This window comes from Rattus norvegicus, chromosome 6 (assembly GCF_021556685.1).
Source record: "Rattus norvegicus strain SHRSP/BbbUtx chromosome 6, alternate assembly SHRSP_T2T, whole genome shotgun sequence".
Taxonomy (NCBI): Eukaryota; Metazoa; Chordata; class Mammalia; order Rodentia; family Muridae; genus Rattus; species Rattus norvegicus.
The window spans coordinates 98,482,011-98,493,159 of record NC_141539.1 but is presented as its reverse complement, the minus strand read 5'-3'; the positions used below and the strand labels follow the sequence as shown (position 1 = coordinate 98,493,159).

Here is an 11,149-nt window from a genome sequence, read left to right as displayed (position 1 = left end):
TATTCTTTAAAATTCGAGGTGTTTCTATTGAGCACTGTCCCTTAGCTCTTCATTTTAATTTGGGTGTTCTTCCTTTGGCTCCTAAAATATACTAGACGTAATTCTATCACAGAGCCATCACGTTAATGTAGCCACTTATTAGCCTTCTTCTGCCATACCAGGATCTTCTAGGAGTCAAGACCAGGCCTCCTTTGAGTTTATACTCCCAGGGACCAGTGTGTCCCCTGGCACATAAGCAAGTCTTGCGTTATAAAATGCTCCCTGAACCGTCAGTTCTATGCAGATCACAGACCCTCCTGATTATAAGCCACAAGACTTTCCTGTTGTGGCAGTCTGTTCTTGAGGGTGGGAAAACAAATGTATGTAAGTTTGGGCAGAAAGCTTTACGATTAGAAGAAAAACTCACATGAGTTCCTGAGCAGGCTTTGAAACAAAGACTCCGGCAGGCAGAATGTGTTGGCAGTGGCTATTAATTTGAAAGAAACACTAAAGGAAGTTCTGTAGGCAGGAGGCAAATAACACAAGATGGAAACATGGTAATACAGAAGGAATGTAAAGGAGGAAAAGGTAAACACTGGGTAGAGCATAATAAATACTGGCAGCCTAAAACAACAACGGTAATGTTTTGCGGGATGAAAAGTATGTGGACATAAAGCACAGGACAACAATAACAAGGGGCAGAGCAGAGTAAGTGGCACCGCCATCTGTCCAGGCTGCGGTGGAAAATGGCTGGCTTTTAGACAACTGCAGTTTGTTTTCACAGTTCTGGAAGCTGGGAGTCCAAGCTTAAGGCAGATGCAAAGGTGGGTGAGGATCCAGTTTCGGGCTGGCAGCTGATACCTTGTATCTTCCCATGGTGGAAGGGTGGGGGAGTCTCCTTCGTGCCTCTAGTCCTGCATTAATCCCCTCCTGGAAGCTCTGCTTCCATGAGCTAATAACTTCCCCCAGGTCCAGCGCCATCCTGCTGGAGGCAAGGACTTCAACATACAGATTTAGGGGAGGAGATAGGAATATTTAGACCACAGTGATGGTTTTAAATGAGGCAAGGCATTTTAATGGTCTAAGAAGAACTAATGGTACTAATTTATGGTAAATTCCACCAAGTCAAGGATATACATAGTAACTACCTAAAGAACAATTCTTAAAAATGTATAATCAACAAATAGGAAGTGGAAAATAGATGTTTTCCTTCACCCCTTTTTATGATTTATTTTTTGTTTTCAATACATCCTGACCAGTTTCTCCTCCCTCCACTCTTTCTAGTCCTCCCCCTACTCCTCCAGAACCACTACTCCCCCCTCCACACATATACACACACATATAAACATCTATTCCTCCTCCTCCTTCTCCATTTGCTTTCAAAGAAGAGCTGCCCTCCCAGGGATATCCACCGAACACAGCATTACACCATACAATAAGACCGGGTACAAACTCTCATATCAAGGCTGGGTATGTCAACCTGGTAGGAGGAAAAGGGTCCCAACAGCAGATAAAAGAGTCACAGATACTTCTAACTCCCACTGTTAGGAGTCCCACAAACACACCAGGCTACAAATGTAACATATGTGCAGAGGAGCTAGCGTGAACTCGTGCAGGCCCCATGACTGTCACTTCAGTCTCTGTGAGGCTCCTATGAGCCCTGCTTACTTCATATCTGTGGAGCATGTTCTGCTTGTGTCCTCAAGCCCTCTGGCTCCTATAATTCTTAATAACTAATGCAAAAAAGGACAGAAGATGTGAGGAAAAATTTTCAAAACAGCTGGTTGAGAGAACTCACTGTGCGTGAGGAGGACCTGAGTTCAATTCTCAGTACCCACGCTGAGCATCTTACAACTCCCTGTAAACTGCAGCTCGGGAGGCTCAAACAGCTCTTGCCCTGTCACAAACACAAAAAACGACACATATAATTAAAAATAAAAAAGTCTTCAAAAATTAAAAGATGGTATACATTGTAAATAAAGGTGAAGATGACAGCTTTGAACCCACATTGCTCAGCCTATGAATTTCAAACAAAGCAGAATGAGCCAGCCTGGGGAAGCAGTGTGGGCATCACGCAGCAGGTATGCAGAGAGGAAGCACATCCTGTCTCAGGAGAAGGATGGCTGTGGTCTCGAATGGGCTTCCTAGCTCAGGGTCACCCCTGAGCAGGGGCTCTGGAGAATGCAAAGCTCGAGTATTCTCACAATAAACTCTACTTTGTGGACTAACTTCAGCCCTGGTCCAATCTCTTGTTGCAAGCGAATGACCCCTGACTGAGTCAGCAGTCATGGTCAATAAGAGCCGAGAAATACGGTCTCATTAGCTCAGACTCTAGGGAGAGGAAACGAGTGTCTTGGGCACGAAGCTTCGATCACAAGAATGCTTTCATACTCCAGCTTTCAGTCATGGCGATTTTGTATATTTTTAAAGGGTAATATACATTAAAGGCCTCCATAATTACTCTTTAATCTTAAAAGGAAGGTGGTGTTGCTTATAATTAATGGAATACTAAAAATTATAAAAGAAAACGCTTCGTGCAAATAAACAGAGGGAAAACAAAGGCCCCCTCTGCTGACTTTTCTACAATGGCCATCTGGTTTTGGAATTAGTATCTTGCCAATATACTAAAATATTTTCTATGTAAATCTTTGACATTCTTGCTTCATTTCCAATTAAAGCCTCCGAATTAAAACTTTGTACCATGAGTCAGCAGTTAAAGCAAACATGTTTTTCCCATTTATCTTCCTTTGGGAAAACCTAGCCTCAAACGCAAAATGCCTACCATCTTTTGGGTCTTTCCGTCACTCCAGATGTCCATAATTACTTCGGAGGTTACCACAGTGGTTTGCCCCGCCATTTGACATTGTCTTTCCCATGTGTGCCCTGATCAGCTTCTCTTGCCTTTCACTGTTTCCTACAAATACTCCCAGGTAAAACATAACCTGTGATCTGTGGACCCTGGCCCTTGAGACACTTCATGTTCCTAGGTGGCTTCATGAAGAGACTGCCATTTTAGAGCCATGTTGGGGTCAAGAAAGGGTCTCCAGAGCCCACGTTAGAAATGGTGGGTCCATTCACTGAGCTCTGTAATTGTGACATTCTAAGAAGGAAGGAAGGTGAAGTTCCAAAGGTCACCTATACAAAAGTCCTGAGGTCTACACAGACACTATGAGACCATCCTCCATAGTAGGCCTCCAAAGCCACTGTGATCCTGGAAGTCTGGTTAGTTAGATAAATGACCTGCTGACTGTCTGCGGCAGATGCAGCAGAGGAAAATGCTAAGCATGGTAGTGTCCTGTTGACTGACATCCCGGCTGGTGAAGTCTGCTTCTCTTAAATAAGCTCTTCTAAAGGCAGTGGTGGGCCTTCTGTGAACATTCCCGTATGCATACATCTTTGCATGGGCATACACACACACACACGCACACACACACACACACACACACACACACACACACACACACGGACACACACACACGGACACACACACACGGACACACACACACGGACACACACACACGGAGGTGGGAGGGTTTGTCTTCACATGCTTTGCACAACTATCTCCTGCCAATGGCCCTGAGATGAGTTGAGCATAGATGGATCTAACCATGTAGATAGCATTCTTCTGGAATACACAGGAGTTTGCAAATGAAGGGGAGGTAAAATATATATTGGGAGATTTGATCAAAATCAAATTAGTCAGAAAAAATATAATCTTCAATATCACAATATATTCTCAAAGCCATCAAAACCAATAACTTCTAAACAACCAGGCCTGGCTTACCAGAAAGAGCAAAGACTTTAAAACCCCAGACCTGATTGTCTGCTGCTACATACACCGATTCCAGCTCTCTCTGTAGAAGCCGGCAACGTATTTACAGTCAAGAAAATGAAGCAAGTCAGTAGGGCTTGAGGCAAAATGAGTAAGTAGGCAAAGCTGATTATCTTAATAGATTTATTCAATAGTGGTGAGAAATACAGAAGTCATTTCGTGGTTATAAAAACAAATCTTTTCTCCCCTTTTCATTAAGCTGTGTGGGGAAAATAGTATCACCTCTATCAAGAAAAGTGGTTTTCTTGGAAGGAAATTTATAGGCCAGGTCTCTTATTAATAATCTCGTTTGGCAATTTTGATTTTAGAAACTGGCTAACCTTGTGACTCTCCTTTTGTTGAAAGCTACTGCATTAATTTCCGTGGCCGTTGGCTAGAGCTGAATATTAATAATTGGTTTACTCTTCCCATTGTAGATCCATCCTCTCACCAATCAATGAATAAAAAGTTAATTCCAGGGCTGTGACAAAAAAGAGAGTGATGGAATGAGAGGGTGTGTCTGCTTCACGTGACTAACAATACCTGAGGCAATGAAACTTATCCAATGGAAAGAAAGGTGAGTTTTGGCTCCCCGGTAGGGGTGGGGGTGGTCTGTGATCAATTGACCCATTGCTTTGGGGCAATACATCATGCCAGGGAGTGTGTGGCACAGCAAGCTGGTCACCTCACAGCAACTGCAAAGCAAGGGGAGAGACAACCCTGCAACCACCAACCCCCCTGAAGGCCCATTCCAATAACATACCAAGACCCACCTCTTAAAGACACACCTCTTCCCAACCTGTGCACCAAGCATTCAACGGGTTTGCCTTTGAGAACATTCAGATCCAGACTACAGCAGAGAGTCTCTGGAGGGGGTCGTGGGAGGGTAAAGGGGAGTGGCTTGTCTTGGGCTGGAAATGGTGGGATGCATCTTCAAGGAGATGACACTTGAGCTGAAGAGTCCACAGTTTAGGGGAAGAGAGATTCCCTTGCAAGGACGATATGCATGAGGACTCCTCCTTAAGAAAGAGCAGAAGGCAGGGAAGTTCCTGAAAAGCAGCCAGAGGTCAGCTAGATCTGGGCTATGGGCAGGCCCTGGTTTTGAGAAGGCAGATGAACTTGGAGGATGAGGGAAACAGAGAGGGAGAATTTCTGAAATTCTTTTTGTTTGTTTTACTTCAAATGCCTTTTTAAAAATATTTATTTATTTATTTTATGTATATGAGTACACCGTCCCTGTCTTCAGACACACCAGAAGAGGGCATCGGATCCCATTACAGATGGTCGTGAGCCACCATGTGGTTGCTGGGAATTGAACTCAGCCCCAAATGTTTTGTTTTGTTTTTTGTTTTGGGTGCTGGAGAGATGGCTCAGAGGTTAAGAGCACTGGCTGCTCTTCCAAAGGGCCTGAGTTCAATTCCCAGCAACCACATGGTGGCTCACGACCATCTGTAATGGGATCCGATGCCCTCTTCTGGTGTGTCTGAAGACAGCAACAGTGTACTCACATACATGAAATAAATCCTAAAAAGCAAACAAACAAAACCGTGTTGGATGCTGTCTGGAGAGTGGAGTGAAGCAGAAGGCTGTAGAAGAGGAGATACTAGGAAACGAAAGCAGATGTGAAAGCAGATGTTCAGGTGGGAGGAAACCCTTGGCTCTCCCCTTTTATGAGATAAATGAAATTGAGGGGGAAGGGTATAAGCCATGGCTGACCTGAGGTCCCAAACTTGCTAACTGCCAATTCAAGAAATTGAGGGCAGGCTGAATTCATTCAGAAGTGTGACAATGTATCTTCTTGTTGCACCTGCCCCCATGGAGTGTACTTTATACAGTAGAGGTTGTAGGCAGTATGTCTGGTCCACCCGACAACCTAGCTTTCATGTTCCTAGCTCTGTTGTGCAGATAAAGAAATAGAAAATTAGACATTCAAAGTGGCTCATCCAAGCTCACAAAGGTAACAGTTGGTAAATACTAAAGTTGGTCAAGCCTCTGCTCTCTCTGGAGTGTGGGAAGTAGGGAGAGAGAGGAAAAGATGGGGGAGGGGTATTATAGAGAAGACCCAAAAATAAACAAATAAGGCTACTATGGTTGAAAAAATTATATATTCATTAATGGTACCGCCGCCATTATATAACATAATATTAAAAACCATCTGTTCTCACTGACTTGAGAAGGAGTGCCGAGCATAGACTAGATAGGTACCTGAAATGTTTGACTGTTAGCGATGATGGAGGTATGGTATGCTCCCACGAATGAAACACAGTCTGTAGTCTGTGATCTCCTTATTGTGAAGACAGAAGCAAGAAGACAGCCATAAGTCTGAGGCCAGGCTGGGCTATATGACTCAGGTCAGCTGGGGCTACATATAGAGAGACCTTGTCCCAGAAATCACCCACCATTACCACGACCACTATCACCCACACAAATTGTGTGTGTATGTATGTGTGGTTTTTTGAGACAAGGTTTTTCTAGGTAGCTTTGGGCTATCATGGAACTCACTCTGTAAATGAGGTTAGCTTCAAACTCAGAGATCTTCCTGCCTCTGACTCCCAAGTGCTGGGATTAAAGTCTGTCTTTAAAAAATGAAAACCAAGTAGCAAACACTTGTAAACAGAAAGAATAGGCAAGAGACTGTAAACATGGTCTCATATCACTTGGTGCTATTAGCCTTTCCCTGGCAATCAAGGAGAGACTGACTGACTGACAGGAAAGGCCCTCTCCTTGTAACTGCTTCAAGAAGGGAACTCAGGAGGTAACAAGTCAGGATCCTTCTGACTCTCCCCTAAACTTAGAGGTCTGCAAAAAGAACATTGTGTAGTTCTGTTTTGTAAAGAAACAACGACCTAGTGTAAAACCTCTGGAAGGTCAGGGCTAGGTCAGTGGCTGCCTAGGGCCTGGCTAAGATTCCCAAACACAGGCTGCATCCCAGGCCCTGGGTCCCTTCTGCCTGCCTGCTCCTGTTCTCCCCCTGTGAGGGTGTTTGTGCGCTGTTGCTATGTTCTTTTCAGAATCCATAACCGTGGGCGGCAGGGGAGTCCCAGAGTCAGCAGTCCTGGGAAACACAGCTGCTGCTGGGCTAGGTGGCCAGGCCAAAGCAACCCCCTGGGGCCATGGGCCAGACCTCAGCTGCTCCCCAGAGGAGCCCAGCCTGGCCCAGACGCCCTCCCTGCTCCTGCCCTGGCTGTGGCCTCCTCCAGCCCACGGGACACCTTTCCTCCAGAGCTGACACATAAGGCAGAACTGCCTCCCGTGCTCCCCTGGAGAGCCTGACTGCCCTCCGCAACTGGCTCTCTTCCCCTCACAGAGGACAGCTATGGGTGCCTGTAGCAAATCCTACGGGGGGGGGGGGGGCAGAAGTTAGTATGAAATACGGAGGTATATGCCATTCACGGCATTGATTTAATGCTGAACCTGTTCTTGTTTTTTGTCTCTGTCCCTCCCTCCCTCCCTCCCTCCCTCCCTCCCTCCCTCCCTTCCTTCCTTCCTTCCTTCCTTCCTTCCTTAGAAAGGGTCTCATGAATTCCAGGCTTGCCGCAAACTCCCTAAGCTATGCTACAACGTAGTCAAGGATGCGGTGAACTTCTGATTCTCCTGCCTTCATCTTCCAAATGCTGGCCTTCCCAGCAGGCACCACCACAGGCAGCCATGTGGCATCGGTCGCTGGCTTCCTGCAAGTTAATCCAACCACTGTACTAACTGAAGTGCATATCCAGACCAAACATTTTTTCCTGTCTAAATTCTCCCCTCAAACTGAAACTGGAAGGGGTGAAATCATCTCTCCAAGGGCCACGGGTTGCTGAGATTTTCAACTTCAAAGTCTGTTTACCTAATTTGTATTCACCAACTGAACTGACAAACTGCGTACCTACCATGTGCTGGCAAAGAACAGAGACCACTGAAAAATAGCAGCCCGCTCACCCTGCTTCACACTCGATGCGAAATGCAAACTGAAATTTGACTTTTATAGGAGACATTTGTAAATCTGCTGAAGTCAAGGTTATATGCTGGACTTTTGTGTTGCTCTGGCTCAAAAGATCACTGATGATAGATACATTTGTCTCGTTTTGTGTGTGTGTGTGTGTGTGTGTGTGTGTGTGTGTGTGTGTGTGTGTGTGTGTGTAAAACACTTAGGTCACCAACAGCCGGGCATCATGGAGGGCAGAGTATGCACTGAGAGCCCTAGCAACAAGCGGATGCCTCTGTAAATGTGCAATATTCTGAAAGGGGATGCCTGTGGCTTCACTTCAGGATTCTAACCCCTCCCCCACCTTAGCTCCCCACACCCCCTGTATTCTCAGGGTCCCAGAGCAAATCAGGGGGCCAGAGAGTGGGGAAGCGGTGCTCCCTGGGGTAATTAGCCTGAGTTGCCTGCAGGTGCTACACAGGTGGTCTCAGCCCCCAGCAATGACCTAAGAAAAACCCACGGGATCCTTCAGCTGCAACCAATCCCGCAGGCTGCCAGCCTGCTTGCTCGACACAGTCCAGATTCCACTTATTAAACATATTAATCTGAAGTTAACAATTTGTGCTTGTTCCACTAACCTGCTTGGAGAAAGACTGTAAGGAAGAGAACCGATCTGGGGGTAGGGGAGGGAGGGGGAGGCTTAACCCTGATGGTCTAAGTGGCCTCCATATCCTGACGTTAACATAACTGGAAGTGGAGGGGCTGCTCACAGAAGTGGAGAGTCAGAGGGTAAACCTAACTGGAGTTAAAGAAACACAAACAAAAACCATCCCCTTCAGGTTTCGGCCTGCATGTGACTCTGTGGACATTGCTTACTGTGGTGACAGCATTTTAAACAGCTGCCCAGAGGGCTTTTAAATAGACTTGATGTAATTCAATGATTTATGGAGCATGGGTTACCAAAATATTAAAGTTTTGAAATGTCCCTAAACCAACCCTAGCCCCCCCCCCCCACAAGTGCTGTTGCTGGAGTTTGGCTCTCATGGCTCCTTCAAAAAAAAAATCTGCTGTTCTGAATAAGGGGCCAGAGAAAGACAAACAGCCTTGATGAATAGAAGTGACCTTTCATATAAAAACGCTCTCTCGGTCTTCAACAACTCAGTCCACCGAAAGTGCCAATCCACAAGAAACAAGCCAGGCACTTACTCTTTAATTGTGTATCAATTCTAAGCATTCAGGGAAATGGCCGCAGGATTGAGAAATGAATCCGGTTAATGAAATATGCCCAGACCACTGCTTTATAAAATAAGCCACAATTGTGTAAACATGTTGCAGCCTTAATCATAACTGCCTCAAAGACAAGAGCTAAGAGCACATACAAGTGTGGGATTGGGAGTCTGCGTCCTCTCCTTACACTGCAGTGACCTCCTTCCCCTAATCCTCAGGTGGCCTCTGGCCTCAAAGAGACTGCCACGAACCGAGGCGGGGCTAAGAGAATTCTGACAGTTTTGTTTATGTCAAGAATAATGAAGGATGACAGGCCCTCACATTTAGACATGTAACATGATCGTTTGCTTCAGGCCTTCCTGCTAAGATTAATTTGGAGACAGCAAAGAGGAAGGAGAAAGAGGAGGAGGATGTAGAGGAGGAGGAAGTGACTTTTGAGAAGGGGGAAAAAAACCTATTAAACGCTTACCTTAGGGGCCAGAGACAGGGCCTGGGGAGTTCTCACCATGTGAGGGTTTGATCTTCCAAACCTAAGTAATAGTGGGAGGAGAGAGCTGACTCTGTAAAGTTGTCCTCTGACCCCAACATGTGCACAAGGACACGGTCTTACCTTCAATACACACACACACACACACACACACACACACACATACACACACACACACACAAACAAACACTACCACCAACAACAACAACAATGATAATAATAACAAAAACTATACTGGGGTTGGGGATTTAGCTCAGTGGTAGAGCGCTTGCCTAGGAAGCGCAAGGCCCTGGGTTCGGTCCCCAGCTCCGAAAAAAAGAACAAAAAAAAAAACAAAACAAAAAAAAACAAAAAAAAAAACTATAAAATGCTCATCCTGTATGTAAGGGAGAGGGATTGACAGCTTGGTCAATCATTTTTACTAAGTCAATGGGCAGGAAAAAATCAAATGATGTTTTATGTGAGTTTCTATGGCATCTTCCTCATACTTTAAGTGCATAGTTTACTGAAGAATGGATTGATGGTAGTGCCTCCAGTAGTCATCAGAATAAGAAAGACCACCTTTTCCTGGGCTTTTCATTATCACCATTCTCAACACCATCATCAGCCCCTTAGCACCCCTCACCACCACTGCCAGTGGCTCTAGTCCTATAGCCCTTAACATCTCATCAATAGTTAACATTCCTATCCCCACCCACCTCCTTCACCACTGCCACCACCACCGCCACCACCACCATCACCATCACCATCATCAACACCTCCGCCACTGCCACCTCCCCAAATTAGGAAACATACTTTTTTTTAAGATTTATTTATTATCTATAAGTACACTGTAGCTGTCTCAAGACACACCAGAAGAGGGCATCAGATCCCATTACAGATGGTTGTAAGCCACTATGTGGTTGCTGGGATTTGAACTCAGGACCTCTGGAAGAGCGGTCAGTGCTCTTAACCATCTCTCCAGCCTGGAAACATAATTTCTCTGAGGCAAATGTTGTATATCCAAAGAGTTACTTGCTTTACCTTTCCAATACTAGCCGAGTATAGCCTTTGACATTTCTGTTTGAAAGGAATTCCTTTTCATTTTAAGGGCCTGACTCTAAAGGAAACTGACCCTCAAGCAGAGGGATTATTTTTGTGAGATGTTTCTTGGTACTGTGATTGGCAAATGGGAAAGCCAGACTAATACAACAAGCAAGAAACAGCTCTCTGGAATGGTCTTGAGGGTCTAGATGGTGAGGGTGCAGAAGATAAGCACCGAAAACTAGGCTTCACCTTGAACTATATGTGGAGAACTCTAATTCTAAAAATGGGCAGTGGACCTAAGCCTCCTTGTCTTGGTTACTTAGTGGCTCTGATAAAGGCCCCGAGTATCGCAGTTTAATAGGAAGAGTGTATTTCAGCTCACAGTTCAAGGGTGTCATCCACCACAGCAGGGAAGTTTTGAGCCAGAAGCTCGAGGCAGCAGGTCGCGTTGTGTCCCTCCTCAGCAAGCAGAGAGCAATACAGTATTTTTAACTTTTTAAAAAAGATTTTATTTATTTTATGTATGTGAGCACACTGTAGCTGTCTTCAGACACACCAGAAGAGGGCATTAGATCCCATTATAAATGGTTGTGAGCCACCATGTGGTTGCTGGCTGGGATTTGAACTCAGAACCTCTGTAAGAGCAGTCAGTGCTCTTAACCCTTTTTCTTGTTGTTGTTGTTTTTTTTTTTTTTTTTTAAGATGTCTTTAT

The 11,149-nt window shown here is 45.2% G+C and overlaps 1 long non-coding RNA gene across 1 annotated transcript; it reads left to right on the top strand.

The window, feature by feature from the left end:
• The first annotated feature begins 669 nt into the window (after window positions 1-669).
• On the top strand, window positions 670-8,309 carry LOC148005314 (uncharacterized). Its single transcript, XR_015622464.1, has 3 exons — window positions 670-803; window positions 4,228-4,367; window positions 7,299-8,309. It is a non-coding gene; the product is annotated as an uncharacterized LOC148005314 (long non-coding RNA).
• Window positions 8,310-11,149: the final 2,840 nt, after the last annotated feature.